The sequence below is a fragment of the Carcharodon carcharias genome, chromosome 10, assembly GCF_017639515.1.
Source record: "Carcharodon carcharias isolate sCarCar2 chromosome 10, sCarCar2.pri, whole genome shotgun sequence".
Classification (NCBI taxonomy): Eukaryota; Metazoa; Chordata; class Chondrichthyes; order Lamniformes; family Lamnidae; genus Carcharodon; species Carcharodon carcharias.
This window is the reverse complement of record NC_054476.1, coordinates 166,327,637-166,348,794: the sequence shown is the minus strand read 5'-3', so window position 1 is coordinate 166,348,794 and position 21,158 is coordinate 166,327,637.

Here is a 21,158-nt window from a genome sequence, read left to right as displayed (position 1 = left end):
TGTATCCTTAGCAAGGCCCTTTAGAATTGCAGTAAGATTTCTTTACTCTTATACTCCAAATATTTTGTAATAAAGGCCAACATACCACTCATTTGTTGTACCTACATGGTAACTTTCTGTCGTTTGTGTCTGAGGACACCTGATCGTTCTGAATACCAACATTTCCCACTCTCCCATCACTTAAAAAACATTCTGCTTTTCTGCCTTGCTTACCAAAGTGGACTCTTGTGCCAACCAATCAGCGTACTCTTCTCATACAGTATAAATATGTTGTTTCCCCGACATTGGCATTTTCTTGCGAATTGTCCTGATGAGAGCAAGACAAAGGACACCCAGAAAAAAATCTCTTTTTCCAGCAATACTGCTTGCTGTACTAGTACAATCTGTTTTGGGTTTTTTTTTGCAAATTTAATAATGCTGCTGGAAATGGATGTCTTTTCAAAAAAAAAATCAAGTGCTACCTAAATGCTAACCTTTATCTACACCTTTTGTGCAAGTTCTCAGCCTTAACTCAAAAAACACCTACTGCATCAACATAACATCTACAAGTTCCGACACCATTGTGACCTCTAATAGAAGCTGCCAGTTTGAACATAACATAAGAAATAGGAACAGGAGTAGACCATTCAATAAGATCATGGCTGATCTTCTTGTGTTTTGATTTCCATATTGCCATCTAACCCCAATAAGCTTTGATCCCCTTGCCTGACAAGAATCTCTCTAACTCAGCCTTAAAAATACTCAATGACCCCGCCTCCTCCACCACCTTCTGAAGCAGAGAGTTCCAATGTCGCACAACCCTCAGGGAAAAAATTCTCCTCATCTCTGTCCTAAAAGGGTAACCCCTAATTTTAAAACAGTGCCTCCTAGCTCTGGATTCACCCACAAGAGGAAACATCCTTTCCATGTCCACCTTACCAAGGCCGTTCAGGATCTTGTATACTTCAATCAAATCACCCCTCACTCTTCTAAACTCCAGTGGAAACAAGCCCAGTCTGTCCAACTTTTCCTCATAAGACAACCCACTCATTCCAGATATCAATCTAGTAAACCTCTTTTGAACCCCCTCCAATGCATTTACATTCTTCCTTAAATAAGGAGACAGTATTACACAGTAATTCGAGGTGCAGACTCACCAATGCCCTGTATAACTGAAGCATAACATCCTTACTTTTATGTTCAATCCCCCTCGTAATAAAGGATAGCATTCCATTAGCCGCCTTAATTACTTGCTGGACCTGCATACTAACATTTTGTGACTCATGTACTGGAACACCCAGATCCCTCTGCACCTCAGAATTATGCAGCTGTTCTCTATTTAAGTAATACTCTGCGTTTTTGTTCTTCCTGCCAAAGTGAACAACTTGACATTTTCCCACATTAAACTCTATTTGCCAGATCTTTGCCCATTCACTCAACCTGTCTATGTCCATCTGCAACCTCCTCATGTCCTCTTCACAATACACTTTCCTACCTATCTTTGTGTCATTTGCAAATTTAGCTACCATGTCTTCACTCCCCTCACCTAAGTCACTGATATAAATTGTAAAAAGTTGAGGCCCCAGTACTGAACTCTGTAGGACTCCACTTGACACATCCTGCCAATCTGAAAAAGACCCATTTATGCATACTCTCTGCTTTCTGCCAGCCAGCCAATCTTCTATCCATGCTAATATGTTACCACCTACATCATGCGCTTTTATTTTTCGTAATAACCTTTGATGTTGCAACATATCAAATGCCTTCTGGAAATCCAAGCACAGCACGTCTACAGACTCCCCCTTATCCACAGCGCGAGTTACTGCTTCAAAAAACTCCAATAAATTGGTTAAACATGATTTTATTTTCACAAAACCATGCTGATTCTTTCCAATTACCTTGAGCTATACTAAGTGCCCAGCTTTAACCTCATTAATGATTGATTCTAACAGCTTCCCCACGACAGGTGTCAAACTAACTGGCCTATAGTTTCCTGTTTTCTGCCTCCCTCCCCTTTTGAATACAGGGGTTATATTTGCTACTTTCCAGCCTCGGTGTTAAGTTTGTGCCAATAACAGACAGTTTCAACCCGTGGACTCAAATCCATTGAGAATTAGACTGAAATTGCTAAACCCATTTCAGTTAGGTTATCTTACATCCATCTGAAGGAGAAAGCTTTTAGATCCCCAATCTGGGCCAAATCCAAACCCAGATTTCACGGTTCTATCCCATGTGACTTTACTCATTCTCACTTCTTTCCTTGTATTTCTTTCCGAATTTGGCATTAACGTTTTGGAACCTGACTCTCTGTGAAGTGAACTCTTTCATGTAGAGCATTCTTGTGCTAGCAGGTGATAGCACTAAAGTCAAATGATGGTGGACAGAATGTCAAATGGTTTCAGAGATGCCTGTACTTGTACATTTCTGCTTGTATAGAAGAAATATAAGAAAAAAAATTCTGGCCAGAATATTGCCATTGCGTGCGTGGGTGTGCCCGACATGCCGATGCACAAAATGATGTGAGATGACATTGGGCGTGCGTTCCTAAGTCATCGTACATCATTCTGATATTGCGTTTGGCGGGCGAGCGCCAGAGGCAGCTGTGCAACCGAACTGTCAACAGCCTGTTAAGGCCATTAAAAAAGTTATTAACCTTATTAACGAAGCTGCCCGTCCAACCTTAAGGTTGGGGGGGCAGGCGAAGAGCCCAAGCGTCCTTCGCATTTTTCAGGAAACCTCATCCATGGGCGGGATCAGGTTTCCTGAAGGTTTTATAAAGTAATTAAATAAATCTTGCTACACTCTCCAACATGTCCCAACTCATGTGACACTGTCACATGAGGGGATGTTTAAATCATTTTTAACTTTATTTGCAACCAAATTTTTGTATCAATTTAATCTCCCTGAGGCAGCTCCGTGCCTCGAGGATACCTCTGCACTCTTTCGTACACATGCCCCGACTCTCCCTCCTCCCTCCGCCCACACAGGTAGTGCTGAGCGCTACCATCCGTGCGTTACGCTGGGCGGGCCTTAATTGGCCCACCCACGTAAAATGGTGGCGCGCAGCCGATCGCGGCCAGTGATCAGCTCCGGACCCGCTCCAGCCCAGCCCGCCCATCATCGGTGAGATTCAGCCCCCTGTGCTTGGAAGCTGAAAAAACATCTATTTTTTTTTTTGAGCTCAGCATACAAGTTGGAGAGATGAGGTGAAAAGAACAGGGACCAAGTAGCCTCTCCTGTGGGGAAAAGGAGATTTGATTGTGCAGTGTTGTAAATTCGAAGTGCAAAGCATGGAATGTTCAGTTGGTCACAACAGAGATACAGAACGTTCTTCAGTAGAAACCGGAGTTTATGATGCTTTACATAACCACAAAGGAAATCTCAGAGAGATGAACTGTGAGGCACCATCTGGAGGCACAGGAGGAAGTTGGATTATCATTTAAACAAAAACAAATGCTTTGATGCTGTTTGAAAGCTCAAAACCTTAGGGATAGGACAAATCTGTCAATTAAAATATTTCAAAGAAACTGATCTTGGATAGAAACACTTAAGGGTCCATGCTTTGCTTTATTCTTGGGAAGAAACAAAAGAAAAAGCAGATGAAAAAAAGACAGGAACCCTGGAATGGGAATAGCATTCCATCCAAGTTAGAGGACAAAGGATTGCCATTCCTTCTGTAAACAATCGTTTATACGGTGGTGATTTTGTGTTGCTCGGGTCATTAGACTTCATGCAAGACCGTGTTCAAATTTAAATAACCAAAGACAACTTGCAACCTCCAGAGAATTTGTCCGTTTTTTTCTAATGCTTGTAACGATTGTGAAATTTGAAGCTTTTTTTTTGTCAAAAAGTTCCCCTAAACACGTTGCCTTTCCCAAGGGTTTCCAGCTTTTAAGCATCAAAACACATTTGGAATCTTTCCCAACAGCACATGGAAATCCTAGCATTGACCCGCTGCCAGTTTGTGACTGTATATGTATCCACGCTGTGCAGTTCTGTCCAGGGAGCAACACTGAGAGCACTTGTATGCCACAGGTCATTCCATGTAGCAGCATAACATATGCGTGGACCGCCCCTGAGTCAGAAGGTTGAGAGTTTAAGTCCTACTCCAGAGACTTGAGCACCAGCGTAGGACTGGGGAAGCTCTGCACTATCGGAGGTGCCGGTATTCTGATATGACAATAAACCAAGGCCCCACGTGCTCTGCCAGGAGGATATAAAATATCTCATGACACTATTTCAAAGAAGGGCAAGGGAGTTATCCTCAGTGATCTGGCCAATATTTATGCCTCATTCAACAAAAAAGAAACTGGTCATTTTCACATTGCCGTTTATGGGAGTTTGCTGTGTGCAAATTGGTTGTCACGTTTCTTACATTACAACAGTGACTTCAAAAGTGCTTCACTGGCTGTAAAGCACTTTGAGTCATTGTGAGGTCATGAAAGGTGCTATATAAATGCAGGTCTTTCTGACTAAGCTGATTCTTACTTTTACCTCATTTCTACAGCAGTTTTAGTCTGTCAAGTGTCATTTTTACCTTCTTGCATCAAATTTGAGATATTGGCTGAATTTGGTGATAATACTGTTGGCAAAACTGCAAGATGTTATGACCAGATGAGGAGGGGTCTTTGTCCTTTCCTTGCTTGACCACAACAGTTTTTTTTTTGTTTTGGAAAGGGATATACATGCCAATGTAGCATGTACTTAACTGTTTACGTGCTGTGATCATAAAAGAGCCAATAAGACAGGCTTTCTTAAGTTTAACAAAGAAGGAGTTTAATTTTATGTTTACACCAATCTGAGTAAAATAATAAAATACACTCCGATTTCCACACAAACACACATGTACACATTGACATGTAGTCCACATACACATACAGATTACAGAGTAGGAGATGACAGATTGACCAAATTAGAATCTCTAAGAAATTAAAGAAGTTGACAGTTTGTAGCTTGGACTCTCTTACTGTCTTCAGGCTGAATTCAATTGTCTTGATGCTTCTGATTTAAAGATGTAGACACTGGAGTTGGTTGTTCTCCTGGAGACAGCAGTGGAGCTGAGCTCTGTCTTTAAAATCTCTGTCCACCGCAGAATAGAGACAAAGCCGAATTAATGCACAGGGTCCAAACTTGTTAGTTGGGTAGAGAGAAAAGGAACGCAGGAGCTCTGTGTAGCTCAGCTGCTAATCCTGTTCTGCTCAGAATAACAGGTACTTAAACCACACAGAGGACTTGGGCTGGTCATGTAAATCTCTCTCAAGTAATTCAAACATAATTGAATATTCCAATTATAATTTGATTAGCTTATCTGGAGAGCAATCTTAAAAATCATTGTCTTTGGCCAAACAATTAACATTTGAATGGTTCGTCTTCAGTTATTGAATACTGGAGGTAGTTTCCATGGGTCTTGTTGATAGGGCAGGAAGGAAGGCCATTCACAAACCTCAGGGGGCGGTCATTGTCTTGAGATGGGTTTTGTAGATTTGCTATCTCTTCTCAATAGGGTAGGAATGTGGAAAGTATAGGGATGTAAATTAGTGTTGGCCATTTTGATTTTGGCTGAAGTCATTTAGTCTGTCTTTTTAAAAATTAAAAGGCAGATTAAAATCTGTCTTTCTAAAAATTCAACTTCTGTTTCCAGCTGATGGATAAAAATCAATATTTGACATAAGCCTGCCTTCATAACAAAACATTCAGTGTCATTTCTGAAACTGACAGTAACTTTGGGAGTCCACACATGCACAGAATATCGCACAAATCCATAAATTTCTGTCAGTGATTCTCTGTCCCTGATTTTCATCCCAGGGTCAGATTCGCAGTGAGTCAGGAAATTCCCTGGCTAAAAACGGCTGCCACCATGTCAAATATTCAGTCAGGGTGACAGGTTGCAGTTGAAGTCGAGCTGGGCAACCCCGGAGCAAGCGTGGAGGCTGCCAGGTGAAGAGGTGGACTGGGCACAAGACCTACCTCTGTGCCCCCGCACTGTGTTTAGATGAAAAAAACAGAAAACATCCCTTGAGCCCTCGCACCTCACTTCCCACACACTCCCTACACCGCCCCCCCCCCCACATCCATGCCAACCTATGCCAACCCATGTCCCCCATCCACCACCCTTTGCCCTTAGCCCCTCCATGCCAACTCACATAGTATCCTTAGACAGTTCCTCGGCAGCTTTGACACTTCCTGGACAGATTTGACGGCTTTGACAAAAGGACAGCTCTTCAACAATTCCTTGACAGATGGACAGCTCTTTAACAGTCTTTTGATAGCTGGACAGTTCTTTGACAGCTTTACAGTTCCTTGAGTTTGTGTGTAAAAAGTGCATAACCATGTTCACTTATAACAATCCCAAGGGGTGCCTTACCTCCCCCAAAGGTGTCCTGGGTCCCTACCAAAAGGGGTTTCTTATCTAAGAATCCACCAAGTTCAGACCTCCTCTTACCTGTTCTGATCCGTACACTCAGATTCCACACTTCAGGCCTTCCAAAATCCTACTTCAGCAGAGGCAGCTGGTGATTTAAGTAGCCACATGCCACTGTGAATCATGTATGCGCCAACCCCGGCCCAACTCCAGTCTTGCCCCTGCGAAGATGGGAAATATTAGTTTTGTGGGCGGGACATAGAATTTTCAGCCATTTCTGGGATGTTCACCATGATGGAGGCCCTCTCTGTCATGGCGAAAATTCAGGCCTACGTTTCTCCAGGGGGGTGCACTGTTGAAATTCCTCAGAGTATAATCGAGGAAGATCCACTAAACTGATGAAAGCTTGCATTCTTCAGCTCTCCATCTTGTTGGATGAAGTGTAACTGAATTTTTAAGCATCAGCCTCAGCCTCAGTGCCAGTTTCAACTTTTTCTGAGCAGCTCAAAACCGACTCTAAATCTGTCTCGCATTTTATCCTGAGCCTTCTCACCATCGATCAAGTTCGCCATCATTAATGAATTGCCACAATATCGCTGATACATCACAATGTCCTACAATCCCTGAAGGTTCTCCTTCGAAAACTAGCAAGGCAGCCAACCATGCCAGCACTTACACCAAAATACATAAATGATCATTCAACAACTCCTGGCTGGTTCGCCATTTAACACATTTAAATCCCTTTAGACCACCTGGCTGCTTCACATCTGTTGTAAATTCAAAATCTCATAAGATAGTTTGTCCAATAGTTCAAAGCTCACTCCATCCTGATGTCAGACATGAACTTGTTGAAGCATAAGTGAGAATTTATACACTACTATATTTAAGCAACAGTTTGCAAGGAACAACTCGGTATCACATTATTCCATTCCCCTACTTGAGTAGAAGTTGGAGCCTGTTCCTCATGCCACATATTCGCATACTTGTACACCTGCCTGATGTCAATTATGGCCCTTCTACAATGAGACTGATCCAAACCCTCTTGGGTATACCTCAAAAGCAGAACTATGGGACAATTCTGTCCAATTATGTATTTTCCATAACTCTCTTTCTACCCAACCATTGGCCTGGCAAGTTCTGGCTGGGCCCCAACACAAGCTTTGGATCTTCCTTATCTGCTGCTTAGCCTTAACACAAGCATTTTTTGATTTTGTTTCCACAATTGATGACACACCCTAGGACCTTGAAAAGAAGTGTCATGTTATAATGATGTAAAGGCACCAATCTCTTATAAGGGATTGTGTAAACATGTTCATTTATTTAGACTAGGCACATGAGACAGAAAGGTTGAAGACATCATAGCTGTGCTGTGTTCTGCTCACAGGCAAAAGTGAAACTAAGGCTGGAATTTTCCAGCCCCATTGGCGTCGGGCGTTATGGAAGGTTGGTGGGGGGGTGGGGGTGGTGGTGGGGTGGGGGGGGGTGGGGTGGCGATGACAATATGGTGAGAAAGCCTAAAATCGGTTGCCCGCCATCTTGAAATCGGTTTGCGATCATCCACTCCACCTGTCAATGGCCTTTCCCTCTGCCAAACATCAGGAACCTAATCTCACTACTTTAGCATCTCATTATAAACCCTGCTCGCCGGAATCAATCCCCCCATGCTGGATCAGCTGGGTATGTCAGCATGATTTCACAGCGATGTGTATCGCAACTGTACATAGGTGATGTGCACCTGGCGAGCAGCACTTCACTCGGGACTTCGACATCCGTTTATCTATGTTACATCGGGCAGCACTCCCAGTCATCAGCACCAGGCTTCACAGGCAGCACCGCATCACTTTGAGGGGAGTCTCATGGGCAGGTCTCTACTTACTAAACCAACTGTAAGGCAGGGGAGGCATTTCAACCTCTGCAGGGTTAGGGATTGCTTTGGGAAGGGGGAGAAATGGTCTCAGGCAAGGGAAGAGGCTGCAGGGCAAGCGCTGTACTGGGGAAGGGGGTATCCCAGGGTGTGTGTGTGGGGGGCACATGTTGATCTGTGCAAGTGACCTCAAGATGGTGAGGGCTGAGGAGGCAGCCTCCAGACGAGATGAGGCCAGATGGAGATGTGAGGGTGTGTGTGAGAGAGTGAGTGGTGATGTCCCTTGAGCTGGCAGTGAGTGAGATGCCAGTGAATGTGTGATGGGCTTGTGAGTGGGTGAGTTTAGAGTGAGGAGATGGTTACCTTACCCTGGCGGCATGAATTAGATCATTCATCCATTTTCTGCACTGGATGGCCGACTTGTAGTGTGAGCATTGGCACTGACCACCACTGCCCCTGCCTCCCAAAGCGGAGTGATGAGACTGATGGGCCTCCTGCAGCCAGAGCGGGGATAGGGGACAGATCTCCATGGCATCCATGAGGCAGCCCAGCTGAACCGGGGGCTGCACTCTTCTCGGCTTTTGAAGTTATGTCTTCGCCAGAGCAGTCTTGGGCTTCCAGCGCTGAGAAGTGTGCGTGAAGCTGCAGATTAAATTTAGCACCCAGCGTGAGGAAGTGGCAAATGGTAAAGGGCAAATGGGAGGCCACCCGCCAGCAAGACAGCGTGTTTCCTGTGGCTGCATAATTAATGAGGCAGGTATGAGACAATAAGGCACGAAAGCCCAACATTGCGACTTGTAGCTGAAATTACTTTTTTCATGCCTGCGACTGCATCTTGTGCAAATCCTGGACGATCCTGCCCTAAGACTGGATCGGAGAACACAATTCCCTTCTAGGGAGGTCAAAGTGCTATCCCTTAAAGGCACATTACAACAAGAAGAGTTATAACTATAAATAAACCCTAGGCTGAACATTCCCAATTCCAACGAAGGAGAATTAAAACTCAAGTGCTAAAACCATAGACCAGAAAATGTAATATTAAACTGGAATCCAGCAAAGATTAACACTGAAGAACAGTAAAAGGGGATTACATCTGATCACATATCGAAAGTTCTCAGCACATTACCACGGGCAGCTGCAAATCTCTGTTCTCTGCTGTCTCTTCTGGCATTACCAATTAGCTTCTCAATAACGAGGACACTTGTCACCCTGCACTTGCCAAAGGTCAAGCAGACAGTCCAAAGAAACTTCGGATCTGTTATACCTTTAAGGAACCTTCCTCATCATGCATAACCATGAAAGTGTTTCAAAGCATCTGGAGAAGTATCCATGGACTTCCACAGCTACCATCAGTGGACATGATTGGCTGCATTGTTATCTCATTTCGTGCAATTAGAAGGAAATTATCAGGAGAGAATTCAAATGCAGGGCACTGAATTTATTTATCTGCGTTCTGTGTCAGTAACACTGGCATCATTTCCCATCACGCTACCTCTTTGGTGTGTTATATGCAACATGTAACTCAGCCTATAAAATATTCTCAGTGGTTCCCCAGGATAAGCATGTGCATATATGCCTGGGCAATGCCTAGCTGCAGGGTTTCAGTGGGAGCCACATAGGATTCAGGCTGTTCTGTATTCTTTGTGCTGCTTCTTCAGTAAGCACCATTACTGATTCAACCTGGTGTATCACTGCTGTGGCTGGCTAATTCTGTTTATTTTCTGCTGTCATTTGTCAGGGGGCTGGTTAGGCCAGATTTAGCTTTACTTTGAGAGCTATCAGCCTTAACTCCACTCACACAGCAGGTACCCTGTTTTGCATGGGAACAGAAGCATGAATCTCTGCATCAGGCTTCCCTTAATCTCATCCCGACATGTCTCAACCACAGTTCCCTCCCAAGTATGTGCATGACAGCGCTGGCCCCTGCTTCACACTGTGTCCTAAGTTGCAGCACCAACTACCTTCCTTGATCTTGTGAAATAAAGACGATGCAGGATGACTGAATGCATGCCCTTATGTATAGTGCTATCAGTGAAAATTAGGTAGTAAATTTACCAATCTGTGTGAACAGTAGGAAAAGTTGCTGACTGGCAGTGTGCATTGGAAATATAATTGGAACTCCAGGGGAACTGCATCCCTGGATTGCCAGTAGCCAAGGAATTGTCAGAACACCTCTTACGTAATATTTCACAGCCAAGTACAAGCATTGGCTGGAATCTGACGAAAGGGCCACAGTGATCATCAATGGTTTTCCGCTTCTCAACTTTTATCATCCTCTCATGCCTTTCTTATAATGAAGTTGTGGTTTTATTAGTTGCTTGTCACTACCAGCCCAGACAAGGGAGAAGTAATTTAGCAATGTGCCCATCTGAAATGTAACTGAAATTGGTGCCTTTTTTTCTATTTCTACCAATGCAAGAAAATTATCATTTACGTCCATATGGAGCAATGTAAGTTAACAGTCACATCCATAATTGATAGTAACCCTCATTGCTTATTGTGTTATGGTTCTTCAGATGGGACAACTACTTCTGCACAGCCCTTCACCTGTAGTGGCTGCTGGAGACCATGCTGACATCCTGGGAGATTGTCACTCGCATCTATTGAAACTCTTTTTACGATGCATTGTGGTTCTCAACTGTAGAGGGTTTTTTTTTCAATTCCCTCAATCAAAAATGACTAATAAGTTTCATCAGTTTGGGGAAGTTTTTATGCAAGTGCTGCAATTTGCAGACTCCAGAGCTCAACTGATGTGGTGAGTTTCGGTTATGGCATTTACATATCTACTCATAGTAACGTACATTTGTGTGGTGCCCTTAACCCTAATAAAACATTCAGAGAAGCATAATCAGGTGGACTTGGATACAGAGCCAGAAAAAAGAATATATTAGATAAGAGTTACCAAAGAGTTGGGGTTTAAGGACAGCTTAAAAGGAGAAGGGAAGAAGCAGAGGGATCAGAAGCAGAGAGTGCAGGCAGCTGAAGGAATTGTTACCAATGGTGGGGAGAAGGGACGGAGGAATATACAGGTCAGAAGTTTGAGAGCTCTGGGGGAGCTGTCAGCCTGAATGGGTCACAGAGTTAGGGAGGATTAGTGGGGGGGAAGGTTTAAAACAGATGCTTTTTCATGATAATTGGAACTTTCTTTCGGCTGCTGGGTTAGGCTTTACACATCTGAGTTCCAAGAAAACACATTAGAAGTAATTTTTTGACTTCCTCGGACAACCTCTTCCTCCAGCAGCACACACCAGAGTTTTGGGCATATGTTGCAAATGTTTTTCCAACCACCAAAATTAATAATCACAGAATAAAGAGCCCACATAAACTGTTGTGGGCAGCGAGTGACTCCTAATGAGTGAAGCTGTGTGTGTACTCAGAGTATAATACAAAGATGAGGAAAATGTTCCTCTTAGTTAATGCATAATTAATTTACTAAAAGCAAAATAATCTTTTGGTGTCAATAAGTAGATGCCTGAAAGACCCATACCTCTGTTTGATTTACAAAACCTTTGCTGAATTTCAAACATTATAGATAACCTAGGAGCAGTCCAAAAAAGAATTTTGGCAAAATTATTAATAATTAACAAGAAAGAACATGTAGCTTCATTAAGCCAAACTCTGGGCCATACTGATAGCTTCTGCATCATTGCAGACGAAGACATAGAACCTTTGGGTAGAGCACTTAATTCATGAAATCAGATCATAATCATAATTGATTGCAAAATTTGGTAATTATAGTTTCCTCCTTTCAAGATTACAATTCACAATAGTAATTAATTACTCTGCAACTGGAGAAAACAATCACACATCAAAAGTGACCTTGTTTGCACTTGGCTATAGACTGCAAGCATCAACTCTGCTTAGCGTTGATTTAAGTAAGTTTAGTAATGCAATGGCAGTTGGCAGGCTGTAATTTTATGCTTGGTACTTAAACTAACCCACAGGGATATGACACTTGAGTTTGGAATAAGCCTTAATTATGCATTATATTTCACCTTCAAGTGCTGACTTTCAAATGCAGCTTAAAGCATTTCCGAATGTGTTGTTCTATCATATGCTCTGGATATAATGGTTATTCAGTTAATTAACCATTACTTGACTTCACTTGTAGCTGATTAAAATTGTCATGGTCAAATAAATGAGGGTTTATTTAAAGTTAATGAACGCTTGCATCAGAGAAGAGGAGGACTGCCCAAAGGAGAACAGCAACAAGTGTCAGAAAGAAGAGATGAGACTTTTAGACCAGATTTCACTACTGAAATTCTAATTGTTCTTCAGGCTTCTTACCTATCACACTTCATTTTTAAATTTGGAAATATGCTTCCATGAAGTGTTATATAAAGAATAATATACCACAAAACAGCCTTAACACATCAAGTCATCTCAAATAATTACTTTAAAGTATAACTTTTGAAGACATGCAGAAAGCCACAAGTGCAATTCAGTGTTAGACAATAGGTCGATTACTATGCTACGCCAAAGCCTTCTATTATCATGTATTTATCAAACAATCATCGAGTAATTTCCTTTTTAATTGTTGAAGAATAAAAATGTTTCAGTGAAAAGGAATGGAATGAAATGAAATGGAATGGAACTGATCATCACTGAAGTCACCAATGATCTTCTTAGGCAGTCTCTCAGGATCCAGGACGTCTTGCTTCCACTTCTGGTCTGAGGAGCTTGGAAATGGTTGAAAAGTCCAATGTGTGATCTGCAGACTTTGCCACATTCAACACAGGCATTGCTTGAAGGGTTGAGTAGATGGGTTGTTTGAAGTTCCCACTAACTCCCACTGCAAAACACCTCCCCCCCGTCAATTCAGTTCAATGATGAAATCCTGGGAAATGTGAACCATTTTCGGTATTTTGAGGGCCTTTTCTTGACGAAGGCTGGCACAAACAACAAAATTCATCATTGTCCCCAAAGTGCCAACTCAGCCTTTGGCCAACAGGAAAAGAGCATTTGAGGACCAGGATCTGAAATCCAAGGTTTTGACAAAGCCAGGTCAGGGACTGGATGAACAATGTGCTTCAGGAGGCAGGTAAGTCAGTTAAAGGTTTTAAGGAGGCTGCTTGACTCCATTTTAACAGGATTTTTTATTTTTAACCCAGCAGTTAAAAGGAGGCAAGAAGATACATGCAGTAGGAGCATGTGTAGCACTGTTTATGGGCCTGGAGCAGTAGGAGTATTTTCTCCAGGGCCAGCAAGCTTATGTCTTTGCAGGACCAGCAATCTCAAACTCCCCCCTCCCAACATTCCCCCATGCAGCTCCAACTTCCTCATCTCTTATCAATCTGGCATCATCTTCTCTTAGGCTGTGTTCTCCCCCGATGGGCAGTCATCCTGTCCATCCAGCTGGCTCTGGGGCAGGAAACCTGTTTCAAAACTGTAAAAGATATCCCGGGAACCCATAATTCCAGCTTACACAACTGGAAGTATCACATCCCCCAGCCTCCTGTATGTTCCATGACCCTGAGGAAACATCAGGGCCGATAACTCAAATTCAGGTCAGGAGCAAGGGCCAGTGAAGAGTTTATTACATGGAAAGTAAAACAGTTCCAATTGGATAACAAAGTAATTGGTATTAACTTAATAACAGAACTTTAGTGCTAATAAAGGGCAGACTGAGAGTGCCATTAAAAACACCTGAGTGCTGTATTCAGCCCCTTTCAACACCTGCTTTGAAGGCAGCAACTGCAGAAAATGCCTTGACAAAGGGAACATCAAAGTTAAAAAGGTAAATCCACACCTAACAAACTAATTTCACTCACACATAAGAAATAAATTATTACATTCATAGTTAAGAATGAATAGACATGTATCAATGTAAATACATCTAAGCGAATAGAATAGGAGTTATGTCCCATGTGGATTGGAGCCATGTTCTAGAACAGGCTTGTCCAATGTTTTTTTACGAGGAGCCACAATTCAATGTTTTTCTCACTCAAGGGGCCGATGTGCAAACTTTGGAAAGAGAAAGTTTGGCACAACATTAAACATGAATTTCAAAAAAACGTTGAGGGATGAAGAAAAGAAACAACTTGCGAAGCAAAAAAAAAAGCCATGTCAGAGCAATAAAATTGATAATTTTTAAAAAATGAGTAATTAATAAAGATGACAATTAGAGTGTGAGAGGGTCAGATTGTGTGTGCCCAGTTCACTCCCAATCCCAGAGTGTCCGCTCACTTACCCTCACCCACGCCCACTGTGTGAGAGGGTGTGAATGTGTTGATGTGTGGGGGTGAGGGTGAGTACAAACCCTGAGACTGGGAGTGAGCCAGGCCCCACCAGCAGCCGGTCTCTCTCTCCCCCAACCAGCAGCCGGTCTCTCTCTCCCCCCACCAGCAGCCTGTCTCTCCCCCCACCAGCAGCCTGTCTCTCTCTCTCTCCCCACCAGCAGCCTGTCTCTCTCCCCCCACCAGCAGCCTGTCTCTCTCTCCCCCCCACCAGCAGCCTGTCTCTCTCCCCACCCCCCACCAGCAGCCTGTCTCTCTCCCCCCACCAGCAGCCTGTCTCTCTCTCCCCCCACCAGCAGCCTGTCTCTCTCCCCACCCCCCACCAGCAGCCTGTCTCTCTCTCTCCCCCCACCAGCAGCCTGTCTCTCTCTCTCCCCCCCACCAGCAGCCTGTCTCTCTCTCTCCCCCCCACCAGCAGCCTGTCTCTCTCGCCCCCCCACCAGCAGCCTGTCTCTCTCCCCACCAGCAGCCTGTCTCTCTCTCTCCCCACCAGCAGCCTGTCTCTCTCTCCCCACCACCAGCAGCCTGTCTCTCTCTCCCCCCCACCAGCAGCCTGTCTCTCTCTCCCCCCCACCAGCAGCCTGTCTCTCTCTCCCCCCCACCAGCAGCCTGTCTCTCTCTCCCCCACCAGCAGCCTGTCTCTCTCTCCCCCCCACCAGCAGCCTGTCTCTCTCTCTCCCCCCCACCAGCAGCCTGTCTCTCTCTCCCCCCCACCAGCAGCCTGTCTCTCTCTCCCCCCCACCAGCAGCCTGTCTCTCTCTCTCTCCCCCACCAGCAGCCTGTCTCTCTCCCCCAACCAGCAGCCTCTCTCTCTCTCTCCCCCACCAGCAGCCTGTCTCTCCCCCCACCAGCAGCCTGTCTCTCCCACCCACCAGCAGCCTGTCTCTCTCCCCCAACCTGCAGCCTGTCTCTCTCTCCCCCCCACCAGCAGCCTGTCTCTCCCACCCACCAGCAGCCTGTCTCTCCCCCTACCAGCAGCCTGTCTCTCCCCCCACCAGCAGCCTGTCTCTCCCACCCACCAGCAGCCTGTCTCTCCCACCCACCAGCAGCCTGTCTCTCCCACCCACCAGCAGCCTGTCTCTCCCACCCACCAGCAGCCTGTCTCTCCCACCCACCAGCAGCCTGTCTCTCCCCCCACCAGCAGCCTGTCTCTCCCACCCACCAGCAGCCTGTCTCTCTCCCCACCAGCAGCCTGTCTCTCTCTCACCCCCCCACCAGCAGCCTGTCTCTCCCCCCCACCAGCAGCCTGTCTCTCCCCCCCACCAGCAGCCTGTCTCTCTCTCTCCCCCACCAGCAGCCTGTCTCTCTCTCCCCCCACCAGCAGCCTGTCTCTCTCTCTCCCCCCCACCAGCAGCCTGTCTCTCTCTCTCCCCCACCAGCAGCCTGTCTCTCTCTCCCCACCAGCAGCCTGTCTCTCTCTCCCCACCAGCAGCCTGTCTCTCTCTCCCCCCACCAGCAGCCTGTCTCTCTCTCTCCCCCACCAGCAGCCTGTCTCTCTCTCCCCACCAGCAGCCTGTCTCTCTCTCCCCACCAGCAGCCTGTCTCTCTCTCTACCCCCCCCCACCAGCAGCCTGTCTCTCTCTCCCCACCAGCAGCCTGTCTCTCTCTCTACCCCCCCCCCCAGCAGCCTGTCTCTCCCCCCCACCAGCAGCCTGTCTCTCTCTCCCCCCCACCAGCAGCCTGTCTCTCTCCCCCCACCAGCAGCCTGTCTCTCTCTCTCTCCCCCACCAGCAGCCTGTCTCTCTCCCCCCACCAGCAGCCTGTCTCTCTCTCTCCCCCACCAGCAGCCTGTCTCTCTCTCTCTCCCCCCACCAGCAGCCTGTCTCTCTCTCCCCCCCACCAGCAGCCTGTCTCTCTCTCTCTCCCCCACCAGCAGCCTGTCTCTCTCCCCCCCACCAACAGCCTGTCTCTCCCCCCACCAGCAGCCTGTCTCTCTCCCCCCACCAGCAGCCTGTCTCTCCCACCCACCAGCAGCCTGTCTCTCCCCCCACCAGCAGCCTGTCTCTCTCCCCCCACCAGCAGCCTGTCTCTCCCACCCACCAGCAGCCTGTCTCTCTCCCCCCCCCCACCAGCAGCCTGTCTCTCTCTCTCCCCCCACCAGCAGCCTGTCTCTCTCTCCCCCCCACCAGCAGCCTGTCTCTCCCCCCACCAGCAGCCTGTCTCTCTCTCCCCACCAGCAGCCTGTCTCTCTCTCCCCACCAGCAGCCTGTCTCTCTCTCCCCACCAGCAGCCTGTCTCTCTCTCTACCCCCCCCCACCAGCAGCCTGTCTCTCTCTCCCCACCAGCAGCCTGTCTCTCTCTCTACCCCCCCCACCAGCAGCCTGTCTCTCCCCCCCACCAGCAGCCTGTCTCTCTCTCCCCCCCACCAGCAGCCTGTCTCTCTCTCTGCCCCCCACCAGCAGCCTGTCTCTCTCCCCCCACCAGCAGCCTGTCTCTCTCTCTCCCCCACCAGCCGCCTGTCTCTCTCTCTCTCCCCCCACCAGCAGCCTGTCTCTCTCTCCCCCCCACCAGCAGCCTGTCTCTCTCTCTCCCCCCCACCAGCAGCCTGTCTCTCTCCCCCAACCAGCAGCCTGTCTCTCTCTCTCCCCCCCACCAGCAGCCTGTCTCTCTCTCCCCACCAGCAGCCTGTCTCTCTCTCCCCACCAGCAGCCTGTCTCTCTCTCTCCCCCACCAGCAGCCTGTCTCTCTCTCCCCACCAGCAGCCTGTCTCTCTCTCCCCACCAGCAGCCTGTCTCTCCCCCCCACCAGCAGCCTGTCTCTCCCCCCACCAGCAGCCTGTCTCTCTCTCCCCACCAGCAGCCTGTCTCTCTCTCCCCACCAGCAGCCTGTCTCTCTCTCCCCACCAGCAGCCTGTCTCTCTCTCCCCACCAGCAGCCTGTCTCTCTCTCCCCACCAGCAGCCTGTCTCTCTCTCCCCACCAGCAGCCTGTCTCTCTCTCTACCCCCCCCCCCACCAGCAGCCTGTCTCTCTCTCTCCACCAGCAGCCTGTCTCTCTCTCTACCCCCCCCCACCAGCAGCCTGTCTCTCCCCCCCACCAGCAGCCTGTCTCTCTCTGCCCCCCACCAGCAGCCTGTCTCTCTCTCCCCACCAGCAGCCTGTCTCTCTCTCTACCCCCCCCACCAGCAGCCTGTCTCTCCCCCCCACCAGCAGCCTGTCTCTCTCTCCCCCCCACCAGCAGCCTGTCTCTCTCTCTGCCCCCCACCAGCAGCCTGTCTCTCTCCCCCCACCAGCAGCCTGTCTCTCTCTCTCTCCCCCACCAGCAGCCCGTCTCTCTCTCCCCCCACCAGCAGCCTGTCTCTCTCTCTCTCCCCCCACCAGCAGCCTGTCTCTCTCTCCCCCCCACCAGCAGCCTGTCTCTCTCTCTCTCCCCCACCAGCAGCCTGTCTCTCTCTCTCCCCACCAGCAGCCTGTCTCTCTCTCTCCCCACCAGCAGCCTGTCTCTCTCCCCCCACCAGCAGCCTGTCTCTCTCCCCCCCACCAACAGCCTGTCTCTCCCCCCACCAGCAGCCTGTCTCTCTCCCCCCACCAGCAGCCTATCTCTCTCCCCCCCACCAGCAGCCTGTCTCTCCCCCCCCACCAGCAGCCTGTCTCTCTCTCTCCCCCCACCAGCAGCCTGTCTCTCTCCCCCCACCAGCAGCCTGTCTCTCCCCCCACCAGCAGCCTGTCTCTCTCCCCCCACCAGCAGCCTGTCTCTCCCCCCACCAGCAGCCTGTCTCTCTCCCCCCACCAGCAGCCTGTCTCTCCCACCCACCAGCAGCCTGTCTCTCTCTCTCCCCCCACCAGCAGCCTGTCTCTCTCTCCCCCCCACCAGCAGCCTGTCTCTCTCTCTCCCCCCACCAGCAGCCTGTCTCTCTCTCTCCCCCCCACCAGCAGCCTGTCTCTCCCCCCACCAGCAGCCTGTCTCTCTCTCCCCACCAGCAGCCTGTCTCTCTCTCCCCACCAGCAGCCTGTCTCTCTCTCCCCACCAGCAGCCTGTCTCTCTCCCCCCACCAGCAGCCTGTCTCTCCCACCCACCAGCAGCCGGTCTCTCTCTCCCCCACCAGCAGCCTGTCTCTCTCTCCCCACCAGCAGCCTGTCTCTCTCTCTCCACCAGCAGCCTGTCTCTCTCTCCCCACCAGCAGCCTGTCTCTCTCTCTCCCACCAGCAGCCTGTCTCTCTCTCCCCACCAGCAGCCTGTCTCTCTCTCCCCACCAGCAGCCTGTCTCTCTCTCCCCACCAGCAGCCTGTCTCTCTCTCCCCACCAGCAGCCTGTCTCTCTCTCTAGCCCCCCCCACCAGCAGCCTGTCTCTCTCTCCCCACCAGCACCTGTCCTCTCTCTCTACCCCACCCACCAGCAGCCTGTCTCTCCCACCCACCAGCAGCCTGTCTCTCTCTCCCCCCACCAGCAGCCTGTCTCTCTCTCTGCCCCCACCAGCAGCCTGTCTCTCTCCCCCCACCAGCAGCCTGTCTCTCTCTCTTCTCCCCCACCAGCCGCCTGTCTCTCTCTCTCTCCCCCCACCAGCAGCCTGTCTCTCTCTCCCCACCAGCAGCCTGTCTCTCTCTCTACCAATTCTACCCCCCCCACCACAGCCTGTCTCTCCTCCCCCACCAGCATCCTGTCTCTCTCATCCCCCCCCACCAGCAGCCTGTCTCTCTCTCTGCCCCCCACCAGCAGCCTGTCTCTCTCCCCCCACCAGCAGCCTGTCTCTCTCTCTCCCCCACCAGCCGCCTGTCTCTCTCTCTCTCCCCCCACCAGCAGCCTGTCTCTCTCTCCCCCCCACCAGCAGCCTGTCTCTCTCTCTCCCCCCCACCAGCAGCCTGTCTCTCTCCCCCAACCAGCAGCCTGTCTCTCTCTCTCCCCCCCACCAGCAGCCTGTCTCTCTCTCCCCACCAGCAGCCTGTCTCTCTCTCCCCACCAGCAGCCTGTCTCTCTCTCCCCACCAGCAGCCTGTCTCTCTCTCCCCACCAGCAGCCTGTCTCTCCCCCCCACCAGCAGCCTGTCTCTCCCCCCACCAGCAGCCTGTCTCTCTCTCCCCACCAGCAGCCTGTCTCTCTCTCCCCACCAGCAGCCTGTCTCTCTCTCCCCACCAGCAGCCTGTCTCTCTCTCCCCACCAGCAGCCTGTCTCTCTCTCCCCACCAGCAGCCTGTCTCTCTCTCTACCCCCCCCCACCAGCAGCCTGTCTCTCTCTCTACCCCCCCCCACCAGCAGCCTGTCTCTCTCTCCCCACCAGCAGCCTGTCTCTCTCTCTACCCCCCCCACCAGCAGCCTGTCTCTCCCCCCCACCAGCAGCCTGTCTCTCTCTCCCCCCCACCAGCAGCCTGTCTCTCTCTCTCCCCCCACCAGCAGCCTGTCTCTCTCTCTCTCCCCCACCAGCAGCCTGTCTCTCTCTCCCCCCACCAGCAGCCTGTCTCTCTCTCTCTCCCCCCACCAGCAGCCTGTCTCTCTCTCCCCCCCACCAGCAGCCTGTCTCTCTCTCTCTCCCCCACCAGCAGCCTGTCTCTCTCTCTCCCCACCAGCAGCCTGTCTCTCTCTCTCCCCACCAGCAGCCTGTCTCTCTCCCCCCCACCAACAGCCTGTCTCTCCCCCCACCAGCAGCCTGTCTCTCTCCCCCCACCAGCAGCCTGTCTCTCTCCCCCCACCAGCAGCCTGTCTCTCCCCCCACCAGCAGCCTGTCTCTCTCCCCCCACCAGCAGCCTGTCTCTCCCACCCACCAGCAGCCTGTCTCTCCCCCCCCACCAGCAGCCTGTCTCTCTCTCTCCCCCCACCAGCAGCCTGTCTCTCCCCCCACCAGCAGCCTGTCTCTCCCCCCACCAGCAGCCTGTCTCTCTCCCCCCACCAGCAGCCTGTCTCTCTCTCCCCCCCACCAGCAGCCTGTCTCTCTCTCCCCCCACCAGCAGCCTGTCTCTCTCTCCCCCCCACCAGCAGCCTGTCTCTCTCCCCACCAGCAGCCTGTCTCTCTCTCTCCCCCACCAGCCGCCTGTCTCTCTCTCTCTCCCCCCCACCAGCAGCCTGTCTCTCTCTCCCCCCACCAGCAGCCTGTCTCTCTCTCTCCCCCCCACCAGCAGCCTCTCTCTCTCTCCCCACCAGCAGCCTGTCTCTCTCTCTCTCCCCCCCACCAGCAGCCTGTCTCTCTCTCCCCCCACCAGCAGCCTGTCTCTCTCTCTCCCCCCACCAGCAGCCTGTCTCTCTCCCCCCACCAGCAGCCTGTCTCTCTCTCTCCCCCCCACCAGCAGCCTCTCTCTCTCTCCCCACCAGCAGCCTGTCTCTCTCTCCCCACCAGCAGCCTGTCTCTCTCTCTCCCCACCAGCAGCCTGTCTCTCTACCCCCCCCACCAGCAGCCTGTCTCTCCCCCCCACCAGCAGCCTGTCTCTCTCTCTCCCCCACCGGTAGGCACTCTGTCCCTGCTCGGCAGCCATTCTCTCTTCCCGCTTGGCAGTCACTTTCTACCCACTCAGCAGCCCACTCCCCACTCCCCCCCCCTCTACCTCCCCTCCCCATCTCCTCCCTCCATCCCTCCCCCTCCCCTTCCATACTCCTCCCCCCTCCCCCTTCCCTCCTCCCTCCCCCTCCCTCCTCCCTCCACCCGCCCCTCCCTCCCTCCTCCCCTCCTCCTCTCCCTCCCTTCTCCCCCGCTCCCTCCCCACCCTCCCTCCCCTCCTACCCCCCATTAGTTCGCATTTCTGTTTGAACAATCCCAAAGCATGACATGGCATCATGGTGATGGGTTGTGGGGGTTA